At 37.0% G+C, this 12,905-nt stretch overlaps 1 long non-coding RNA gene across 1 annotated transcript; it reads right to left on the reverse strand.

Moving 5' to 3' along the window:
- Window positions 1–7,464: 7,464 nt before the first annotated feature.
- Window positions 7,465–8,974, reverse strand: LOC118766394. Its single transcript, XR_005002331.1, has 2 exons — window positions 8,869–8,974; window positions 7,465–7,556 (listed from the first exon to the last, which is right to left on the reverse strand). It is a non-coding gene; the product is annotated as an uncharacterized LOC118766394 (long non-coding RNA).
- Window positions 8,975–12,905: the final 3,931 nt, after the last annotated feature.

Consider the following 12,905-nt stretch of genomic DNA (forward strand, 5'->3'; position numbering starts at 1 on the left):
CTTGTATCCGCTTATATATGCATACACACACACACACACACATATATATGCATATATCTATCTCATATATATACATATATCTATATCCATATATATACATATATATAAAACATATATATATATATATATAATATATATATATATATATATATATATATATATACACATACATATATATATATATATATATTCGGACCCTCACTCATCACTCCCATATATGTAAACATGTAAACATATATATATATATATATATATATATATATATATACGTATATATATGTGTGTGTATATATATACGTGTGTGCGTATATACAGCCACATCACCTCCATTATTCAGTTGACACCCAGCCCAAACTACTCCGCTGACCACTTTTCAGCACCCACACCACACACCATCATGTATACTCCCGAATCCACACAAGCACATAACATCTGAACACAGGTTATATATATACATACACACACAGCACGCATTGACACACACAACATACATAGACAACGATACATTTCGCTCACATACATCATATATATATATGTAAACTATTTGACGAAGTACCTGGAAATTTCAGAACGGTGTATGTCCCCACGCATGACATTTGTACGGACTAGACTTTGTGAAAATCCAAGGGAAAGATCCGATTGAAAAGTTACAACCCGACCAAACGTTCTCGCTTTGGAGTAAAGATTTATAAAGTCAGCTGGCGGAGCTTCTGAATACACGTGTAATTACAAATTCTGCACTCGCCAAGACAGATTGAAGGAATTACAACCGTGTTTCGTGGTCTGCTACCACAACAGCTCCTTTATAGGATCCAGTTAGCTCAAGGCATCATCAGGAAGAAAACACGCCTGGTTTTGGTCGCTACTCCTCTACCGTTTTGACGTGGCGGGGCCCCACCTTTCGGAGGTATCTTCAGCTCTGGTGTTGGGTGCATGTCTTCTTTCTTCCGTTCCCTGGCCTCTTCGATGCATCGTCAGCGAGTGTCAGCCGGTCACTGACTGACTTGTCAAATTTTTCCCTTTAAATACCTGCCGCTAGTCTCCAGCAGGCAGCTTCAGCAAGTTGTCACGTGATACTGCCTAGTCTTAGCCCGCGCATTCTCTAAACGACCGTCACCTGTCAGTCAGCGAAGCTGATTCAATGTCAGCTTGTCTCACCTAGTGATGTTATTTCCCGCCGACCAACAGGTGTCGTGTTCTCGCCGAATGAAGACTTGATTCACAATAGCTACAATATTTATACGGACATTTTCTTGTATAGAATTGACATGTGTGTTTTGAACATACATTTGATTTGGCAGATACTTGGCGGTGTGAAAGATGTATTGACATTGAGGGATCTATTGCACTGTGAAATAATACAAGCATCTGCCAAAGTAGAGAAAACGCGGACGTCCCCACACTGGACTCTCTTCTAACCGCTTGTGTGTGTTGGAGCATGTGTATGTGTGATTGAGCATGTATATATATAGGTGTCTATATATGTAGATCTATACAGAACGATGTATACATATATCTAAGTACATCACCTGAACGACAGGTGAATTCTTGAATGTCAGCCAAGGACAGCATCCAGTGTTAACGGCAAAGAAAAGTAATTTAGCAGTTACTTGATAGAAAGGATGCGCTTCAAGCCGAGAATCTGTTTACGGAAACAAATCTAGAAGTTACAAATAACTGCCACTGTACACCTTGTTGTTGACTTGCTGAGCCTCTTATATATATATATATATATATATATATATATCTATATATATATATATATATATATATATATATATATATATATATACATATATATATATATATATATATATATATATATATTATATATATATCCTTAAAAAATATACCACGACGTCTACACATTTCTCACCTTGAACTTTCAACCTTGAACTTCTCCCCTTATTTCGCTCTCACGTCTCATGTTTGATCTTTGACCTCTGGCCGAAATCAGATCGCCATGTTGATTCGTTAGCTACTGCACGCATTTTTTTTCTCTCCTTCTTTCTGTGTTTTTCTCTCTCTGTGTATCTTTCTGTTGAAGAGCGTAGGCTCGAAACGTTAAAGACCTGTTTTATTTATATTTCCTGAGCGCCATACTAATACAATTGTTCGTTTGTTTTCCACCTATTTTCATAAAGCTTCCCGTTATATATTATGCGCTCACGTGGTCTCACTTTCATCCTATATTCTACCAATACCACTATCAACACTTACCTCTACCTTGGATTTTCTTTACCTCTTGGATACTTACCATTGGCTGCACCTCTCTTTCGCGGATCAAAGTGACTTTGCATTGATGTGAAATCCTTAAAAAATATACCACGACGTCTACACATTTCTCACCTTGAACTTTCAACCTTGAACTTCTCCCCTTATTTCGCTCTCGCGTCTCATGTTTGATCTTTGACCTCTGGCCGAAATCAGATCGCCATGTTGATTCGTTAGCTACTGCACGCATTTTTTTTTCTCTCCTTCTTTCTGTGTTTTTCTCTCTCTGTGTATCTTTCTGTTGAAGAGCGTAGGCTCGAAACGTTAAAGACTTGTTTTATTTATATTTCCTGAGCGCCATACTAATACAATTGTTCGTTTGTTTTCCACCTGCCTTCGTCTTTTGTTTATTTTCATAAAGCTTCCCGTTATATATATATAATATATATATATATATATATATATATATATCTGATCTTCCCCTCTCTGCGGCTGAACGCTCCGTCCTTGGTAGGGGTCTGCGTTTCATCCCCCTCACTCCATCCTGTAAGGAATTCCAGACGCGAGTTGATGTCCACAGCTTTGTGCGCCGTGTCCGGTTGGGTGCGCATTCAAATATTCTCTAATTTCACTGGTCCCACTCCTGAACTATATGGTCGTTACATTGACGACATTATCGGTGCCACCTCACTCTCCCGTGAACATCTAGATTCCTTCCTCTCTTTCGTCCAATCTTTCCATCCAGCTCTCCACTTCACTTCCACTATCTCCAACACCTCTGTCTCCTTCCTCGACATTTCGGTTAGCATTCTTCACTCCACTCTTACCACCTCCATTCACTACAAACACACAGACTCACACTCATACCTCAACTTTTCTTCTCCTCCCACCCAGAACACACCAAGCTTTCCATCCCCTATTCCCAATTCCTCCGTCTACGTAGGCTCTGTAGTGACGACCATGACTTTGAGACTCAGTCTCAACGTATGGCTCACCACTTCACCCTACGTGGATACCCCTCACCCACTATCCACACCGCCCTTGCCAGAGCACGGTCCGTGGACCGGTTATCTGCTCTCTCCCCGAACCCGCCCTGTAGTCTCCCGCCTCCCTTTTCCCCTCACTTACCACCCACGACCCTACGTCTCCAACGCACCATTCTTCGAGCTTTCCGTCATCTCCAGTCCGACCCGTCCACGTCACACCACCTCCCCTAACCGACCCTCCCCCTTTCAAACGAGCACACAACCTTCGAGACCTTTTGGTCCATAGCTCCTTCCCTGACACTACCTCCCAACCCGGCTCGTTCCCCTGCTCCCGCCCACGTCGCCGCACTTGCCCTTACCTCTCCAACACCACCCGCCGCACTAGCACCCACCATCGACCCTATCCCATCATCCACTCCTTCACCTGCACCTCCAGCAATGTTATCTATTGCGTATCTTGCTCTCTCTGCAATTCCTTGTACAACGGACAAACGGGACGCCGCTTGGCTGACCGGTTCGCGGAACACCTTCGTGACATCCACCTTGCGAACGACACACCGGTTTCACGCCATTTCCGCTCCACCGGTCACTCCTTGCAACATCTATCTGTGTTCGGTTTGTCCTTACACAGAGGCCATCCGGATTCCCGTTTGCGGCGTGAACAGGAATTAATCTTCTCTCTTCGCTCTTATAAGCCATTTGGTCCCCCATCCTTCCTCCCCCATCCTCCTCCCCTTCCTTCTCCCCCTCCTCCCATCTTCCTCCCTCTCCCCCCCTCTTCTTCCCCTCCCCTTCTTTCCCCCCTCTTCTTCCCCTCCCCCCTCTTCCTCACTACACCACCCGACTTTACACATCACATCATATATGATGTGCCATACTAATACATACACCAACTAATACATACTAATACGCACTAATACATACTAATACATACTAATACATACACCAACTAATACATACTAATACGCACTAATACATACTAATACATACTAATACATACACCAACCCTATACATACACACGTCCAGACCCCTCATACGCACTTATACTCTCTCATACACACACACACACACACTTATACATACTAATACGTACAAATACATACTAATACATACTAATACATACACCAACCCCATACATACGCACGTCCAGACCTATCCTACGCACTAATACTCTCTCATACGCACACACACACACCCTTATACATACTAATACATACCAGTACATACACCAACCCTATACATACACACGTCCAGACCCCTTCTACGCACTAATAGCTGGTCATTCAACCCTATTATCAACCCTATTATCTCCCCTTATTTCGCTCTCGCGTCTCATGTTTGATCTTTGACCTCTGGCCGAAATCAGATCGCCATGTTGATTCGTTAGTTACTGCACGCAATTTTTTTCTCTCCTTCTTTCTGTGTTTTTTTTCTCTCTGTGTATCTTTCTGTTGAAGAGCGTAGGCTCGAAACGTTAAAGACTTCTTTTATTTATATTTCCTGAGCGCCATACTAATACAATTGTTCGTTTGTTTTCCACCTGCCTTCGTCTTTTGTTATTTTCATAAAGCTTCCCGTTATATATATATATATATATATATATATATATATATATCTGATCTTCCCCTCTCTGCGGCTGAACGCTCCGTCCTTGGTAGGGGTCTGCGTTTCATCCCCTCACTCCATCCTGTAAGGAATTCCAGACGCGAGTTGATGTCCACAGCTTTGTGCGCCGTGTCCGGTTGGGTGCGCATCAAATATTGTTTGTTTGTTTTCCACCTGCCTTCGTCTTTTGTCTATTTTCATAAAGCTTCCCGTTATATATATATATATATATATATATATATATATATATATATATATATATATATATATATATATATATATATATATATATCTTGCAGTGTTTAATAAAATGAAGTAGCATGAAACAATTGTACTACACTACCATTGATATCCTTGTTGCTTATTTTGATTATAATCACCCCATTTGATTCAGGTGCCTTTAACGTAAGTACTATATTCATCTGAATCTAAATTTTGCTGAACTTATATATATATATATATATATATATATATATATATATATATATATATATATATATATATATATATATATATATAAATATATATATATATATATATATATATATATATATATATATATATATATATATATATGTGTGTGTGTGTGTGTAATCATTATAACGCTATAGAAATGTTATGGAGAAATGTTAATCCTCAATATCTATTTTCTCTACTTTTATAATTACATAAGTCATAATCAAATGTGTGAAGGGCTTCAGAATCAAAGAAAATATAAAATGTATGTGGATGTGTGTTGCATATCATTTTGGGGCGTTGCTTTCGTGATGTTAAGATTTCACTTTCAATTCTTATGCATTGTGCTTTTGATGAAAAGCTTTATTTCACATCGCTCATGTTCACTAAGTTAGCAAATATGAGGAATCGCGCAGCAGTTCGGCGTCCCGTCGAAAGTGTTATATTTACGGCACAGAATTAAAAAAGCAGGCCTTATGAATCGATGCATTGATTGGGACATTTAATCATGCTCTGCTACCTAATGCCTCACTTCAGGTGTTGATTATATAATATTTCAGATATTAAGAGATAGACGGGTACATTTCAAAAACATTAAATCATAACTTTGCGACTTCCTGTCCATTCTCTATTTTATTATAATACTAAGAAACCAGTGTCTTTAAATGTGCGACTGTTTTATTCATAATAGTAAATATCTTATAGGAACAGCGAGAAAAGCGATTCATATATGTCAGCAAACGAAATTATTTATGCATCCGCACAGAATTGAAGCATTTAGAATTAACTATTTCCTCAGGAAAGTTTGTACATTGATTTCTAAAACTAGTTATTCGGTCATGAGTTGATTAGATATTTGGCGTTTGGCATTTGGTCCTGTATGGTGTTCTGGCAACAGAAAACGTTAGAATTTTCCTAAACGCTAAAGACATAACTATTGCATGGCCCTAGAGGAAAATGCCTTCTTGAGATCTGTGCATCAAGTCTATTTATGTTCAATGTGTTCAAAGTTGTGAATAGATAATGCTTCGCCAGAGAAGATTATGAAGTAATGAAATTAAAGCGACATCTAATTAATAGTGCTGGATTTTGTAAGATGTAGCAAATTATAATTTCTAAATGGACAACAGGGAAAGTTTGATGGAGGAAATGGCATCGTTGGGCTGGCCATAGCAGGAAGAGAGGAAGGCAGAAAAATATCTATCAAGTCCTGTGGGTATAATGTGTTCTCATTCGAGATTTTCTTTGGTCAAAATAAAAGATGTTTGGAGACTAATATGAGAAGGTATCACATGCAAGTAAGTCTCGGTTGACTATTTAATTCTGCCAAAAGCCACAATGTTACCTTCATCAAATATTTAAGCATGAGACCATTCGAGAAGGTTATTAAGGAGAGACAAAAAGAGAGAGTAGCAGTAAGAGAGGAAGAGCAAGGTATCTTCAAAGTTTTGGAAGACATCATTGGGCTATTTCTATGTACGTAAGGATATGAGGAACGAGCAAAATACGGTGATAATTTTAACTAACGGTGTCAATGTTTCATGGGTAATATAAAAATACCAGGCACTATGAATCAATGCATTGATTGGGACATTTAATCAAGCTTTGCTACCTAATGTTTCGTTTCAGGAAATGGTTATATAATATTACAGATAACAAGAGATATACGGGTACTTAGAAAAGTATACTATACATGTAGTTACATGAATTCTGGTGAACAATAAGGGAGAATGCTTCCCTTTAGTCGGCATTATGCAATTTCGTATAAGCGAGGGATGTTATTAAATATTCTGTTGTCTGGTATAATATAAAGGAGAAAGCTGCTTCAGAGCTGGAAAAAGGTAACATATACAAAACAATTAGATTATAAGAATCCCTACTGCCTACATGTGTTTCTAAAATTCATTTTTAACATATGTATATCGTTATAAACATTTATTATTTATTAACATATTTATATCGTTTGTTATCTGTGTACTCTTAGTTTATCAATGCAATTTTTTGTACTAGCATTTCAGTAAAAGAATAAGTCGATGAAAAAAATGTGAACACATTAAGATTTTCAAGAGGACATATTTATTCAGTAAAACCCAGAAATGTTATGATGCAGAAAGAAATGGCTAGCGGGATATGCAAACCATTTTGGAACACATTTACAGAAAAACATTCCAAGACAGCAAACGACAAATGTTGCATTGTTAGGAAATATATTTTTTTTATTTCTATATTGTTTCTGATTAAGTATCACAGAAACACAAAGTTTTAAAAATACTGCTTGCTTAAAGGATGTTGACCTGTAACAAAGAGACAGAATATTAAGTTTTGTATTTGTATTCAATGATTTTGTTGTTACTTTGAGATACTATGTTTGTTTCTACACTCCACTGTTATTGTTTGGTTATGCATTGGCAGTAAAGTCGGTAATGTCACATTTATACAGTTACATCACAATGGTTAGTACAGCGAAGGAAGTATTCCCATTTTGTGCATTACCGGTCTGTATATAATGTATTAATGTCTTGCGTGGTCGTTACCGTAGTTTTACTGTTACAGATAGTTATCTCGTGAATTCACAAAGTTGATATTTGACATTGGGGAGGGAGAAAATGAAATTTAGTAAAATGCGTTATCAACACCATTTACTCAAGAATATTGATTAATAATGTTGTTTCATCTACACAGGAATGATACAACTCAATGATGGCTTCGTAAAACATGAGAAGGAATTAAGAGAATCGTTTTCTCCGATGCTTTAATGGCAGTGAAAATATACTACACGGTAGTACAGACATGATAAGATAATAATATGATTTGTATGTGGGCTTGTATCATAGATGTAGTTATGAAGCTATTGTATTATATTGACTGGATGCCATTGTACCCAAGCATTACCGTAGACTGCATACTTCAGTGTGTATTAAATAGATGCGGAATGATAATTGCAAGCATTGGGAATTGTATTCTGAACATCCGGATTTATTATGAAAATGCAATTCCGATGCACCCCAAATAATTATTATCCAGCTATATCATTAATTTATTTATTTAAGCACCCTTTTCAAGCCAAGCCTAGCCACGCTCATGGGTCCGGTTTCTCAGTTTCTGTGGTGTATGTGTTCCCCCCAGCGGGACGGGACGCCGGTCCATCGCATCGTTACTCAAGAAACAAGAAGAAAGAGTGAGAGAAAGTTGGGGCGAAAGAGGAAAACAGGGGTCGCCACCCCACCCCCTGTCGGACCCTCTTGGAGCTTTTGGTGTTTTTGCTCAATAAACACACACAACGACCGGTCTGGGAATCGAAACCGTGATCCTCCGAACGCGAGTCCGCTGCCCTAACCACTCGGCCATTGCAACTCCACTATATCATTGATATTTTAAAAACATTCTCATATAACATGTTACATTACACAGAAACTTATATCGTACAAGATCTTTTTTTGAGAGTTGTATGATAGCGTTAATCAACAAGTGATACGTCGACAGTAATAATTGACCCGCTGAACAAGTTCTCAATGAAGATTATTGACAAATTATCAATATCTAAATGAATAAAACAAAAGAAGTAATACTTATACAAAGCTACCAAATGATTATAAACATTCTTACATGAATATCGGTTGAATTTCTATTCCATCAGGACAACGAGCTCATAAGTACCAATAATATGCTAATTCTGCTAATATTGTCTGAGCGATCTGCGTTGGATGCAGATGTGGGATGAGTCACATCTGAAACATACCAAACTTTCTTTGTTGAATAGAAAAAAATACATAACACATGAAACAGAATGACACGAATAAGCAAGTAAAAATATGAGAAATGTTCCAACTAATTCTCTTAATATAATTTCTAATCCTTTATTTTCAACGTATACATTTGCAAAAGGAATATCAATAGTAATCGTTTCTGTTCCACCGACTTAATTTCATGATGTGTAATTGGGTAAATTGTAGAATCATGAATGCAAATTTAAATATTCCTAGTAAGTCTTCGTTTTATACATCTATTAATCTATGCGCGCACACACAAACATATATGTATATGTATATATATATATACACATACAAACACACACATATATATGTATGCATATAAGTTAGTGTATATATATATACATATGTATGTACATATATATATATATATATATATATATATATATATATATATACATATGTATGTATATATATATATATATATATATATATATACATATGTATGTATATATATATATATATGCATCATTAACTATCTAAATAGTCATACATATGTTTTCATATACCTATCTATCACATATATACGTGTGTGTGCATCACATATATACGTGTCTATCTATCTATATAAATGTTGATACATACATATAAATAAACACACACGCTCGCGCACGTACACACACACATACGCACGCACACACACACATACACACACATACACACACACATACACACACATATATATATGTACAAGGGCGCAGGAATATGTGTGTCTGTGTTTGTCCCTCCAACATCGCTTGACAACCGATGCTGCTGCGTTTACGTCCCCGTAAGCTAGTGGTTCGGCCACAGAGACCGATAGAATAAGAACTACATTTACAAAGAAGTCCTGTGGTCGATTTGCTAGACTAAAGGCGGTCTCCAGCAGGGTCGCAAGCCACTACACACAGTTTTTCTCTCCTTGTTTCTCTCTTTGTTTTTCTGTGTCCCTTTCTGTAGAAGAGCGTAGTCTAGAAACGTAAAATACTTTTTCTATTCCTGAGCGTTATACTAATACATCTGTTTGTTTTGTACACCACCTGTCTTTGTCTTTTGTTTTTTTCGTAAACTCTCCGTATAGATATAAATTTATATGATTAAGGATAAGACCTTATTTAAATATCGATCTTATCATGTGGCCAGCATGGGAATAAAAACCTGCAACGGTAACAATTATTATTAAAATTATAATTTATAGTATCTAAGATATACCACCACGCTACCAGAACTTGACTCTAAAACCACATTAAAATTCATTAAAAGTTTCTTTTTTGACGTGTCCTGGTGTAATGTTGAAGAGAGCGGGTCCAATTGAGGTGAAATAGTTGTGCCGTATTGTCGTTATGTGGTGCGATTTAGATTTTTGTTGTGGACGGATGGCACGTGGACCAAGCCTTGGATGTATTTTGAAGGTGATGCCAACATCATTCGGACAGTGCTGATGGAATATTTTCCACATCATACAGATAATGTAGCGTTTACGGCGTCGTTGGAGTGAATACAGTTTCAGCTTCTCTAGTCTACCCCAGTGGTCAAGGTCTTACATGCCATCTAACTTTTTTGTGATTGACCTTTGGGGAGCTTCAATTCTCATAATATTTTGTTTTGTGTAGGGAGACCACTGTGGACAGCAGTATTCAAGGTGGGGTCGGACAAAAGTGGAGAAGAGAAGGATAATAGTGTGGGAATCTCTCGACTGGAAGGTTCTGAGAATCCATGAACACATTCTGAGGGCCATGTCAACTTTGCTGCTTATATGTGTAGCCCAGCTTATGTTGTTGTCCACTGTTACTCATATATATATATATATATATATATATATATATATATATATATTTACACCTACATACATACACTAAATATATAGCGCGTGTGTTTTTATTGGCTAAACTGACAAAATGACCATTCCTAAATACAAAGATATACGTCCTGGTTTTGTTTTGTTGTTTATTTTTTTATTTTTACCGTTATTGTTTTTACGTTTTTGTATTCTTATTGGTGTCACGTATTCTGTATTTTTGTTCGTGTGTGTACTTCGTTCGTTTTCCGTCCTCGTGTTGTATACATTCGAAGCTTTCTTCCAGGGGATCTAATGCGCTTGGCTTAGATTTCCCTTGGCGGGCTGGCCATATCGGAGCAATCTCAAGATTAATCAGCCGAAATTGCTAAGATGATCTGGTTCTTGACTGATGACTGAGGGCTTCGAATGTCCCGTCCTGTGGTTCTTGTGTCGTCTCTGTGGTGTTTCATGTTCTTGTCCATGTCTGTAATTATTTTTACTGTTTACCTATATATATATATATATATATATATATATATATATATATATATATATATATAGAGTGGTTATTTACTGTCAACTTAACGAGACAGTAAGTGAATTACACCACCACTGTTTAGCCCTAGGAAGCATCGACGCTTCTTGTCGGCCTTGACAAATTTCCTGCGTCCTTATATATTTATTCCCTTACTGTTACGTTACGTTGACAGTAAACAACCACTCTATCGCCCCACCATCGTACATATCTCTATGAGATATTTAGAAATTTAATATTTCTGATTTGGTGATCAGTGAATAAACTTCACTGAACATGTATATATATATTTACGAGGTCTAGACAGATATATTCAGCTAGCAGGCCTCTGCTACTCTAGACTGATGATGGGCAAAGACCCTGAAACATGCATGTCTCTAGATGCAGGCCTAGCTGTTGGGGGTATTTGTCTCCCCTTCGTAAATATATAAGGCCAACGGAAATGTGTCGAGGCCGACAGGAATCGTCCATGCTTCCTAGAGCTAAACAGCGGTGGCGTAATTCCCTTACAGGACTGTCACGTTTAGTAGACAGTTTACAACCACTCTATCGCTCCACCACCGTACCTATCTCTATGAGATATTTAGAAATTTAATATTTCTGATATATTTATATATATATATATATATATATATATATATATATATATATATATATTTATAGACATATGTATATATAGAAAATGAATAAAATATGTAACTTAAATATATAACTTACTTTTGCAATTTTTTTTATAGGCCTCTCGAAAATAGACGCGACACTGCAGGAAATTGTTCGTAAAACAATTTTGATATAGAATGATGCGCCTACAAAATTGGAATATAATGTTATATGAAATTACTATTTCTAAATCTTATAACGAGAGATATTCAGCAACAGTACTTTGTAGTAAAGGTTGTTTGCCAACTTAACAGGGCGGTCCGGGTTTAGGAGGAACGTTGCTGTAATTTAGCCCCAGGAAACACCTCCTCCAGCTGTTTATGCGACACGATTTGTCGGGGTGTTAGAATCCCTTGTTCGAAAATATAAAGAAACAGATCGTGTCGTACAGCCATCTGGAGAGGATTGCCATGTTACGTTGGTAAACAATCATTACAACATAATGCTATATGTAGTTTAGAGAAAAATAAATAATTAATTTGAAATTCTTTCTAATTACATATGTACCAGGGTTTTCCGGACATATGTACTCTTTAAAAAATTGTATTCGCTGAAAAGACACACTTATGATAATTATGTAACGTTACTTACAACACTTATGTTGTAGGTGTAAATTAATTGGCCCATAATTAGCGTTTTAAGTCAAATTTTTCTTCAAAGCCTACTCAGTTTGAAGGCAACAATATTTCGGAATGAGCTGAGAGAACGAACTTTTGGATTGGTTTCCGCTTTAAAATTTAACTAGCTACAATCTAGTTATACAAATGTAAACCAAATAACATATTTCTTTCAAAACAGCTGCCAAAGAAATTTTTTCTAAATGTCTCCTCTCTGTACGAAATGGTGTATCCACAATTGAAATTCTATTAATATAACCCGACCACAAAGTCTCAATAATTTCTTGTTTGTACTAAGGCTG

This window comes from Octopus sinensis, linkage group LG15, assembly GCF_006345805.1.
Source record: "Octopus sinensis linkage group LG15, ASM634580v1, whole genome shotgun sequence".
Classification (NCBI taxonomy): Eukaryota; Metazoa; Mollusca; class Cephalopoda; order Octopoda; family Octopodidae; genus Octopus; species Octopus sinensis.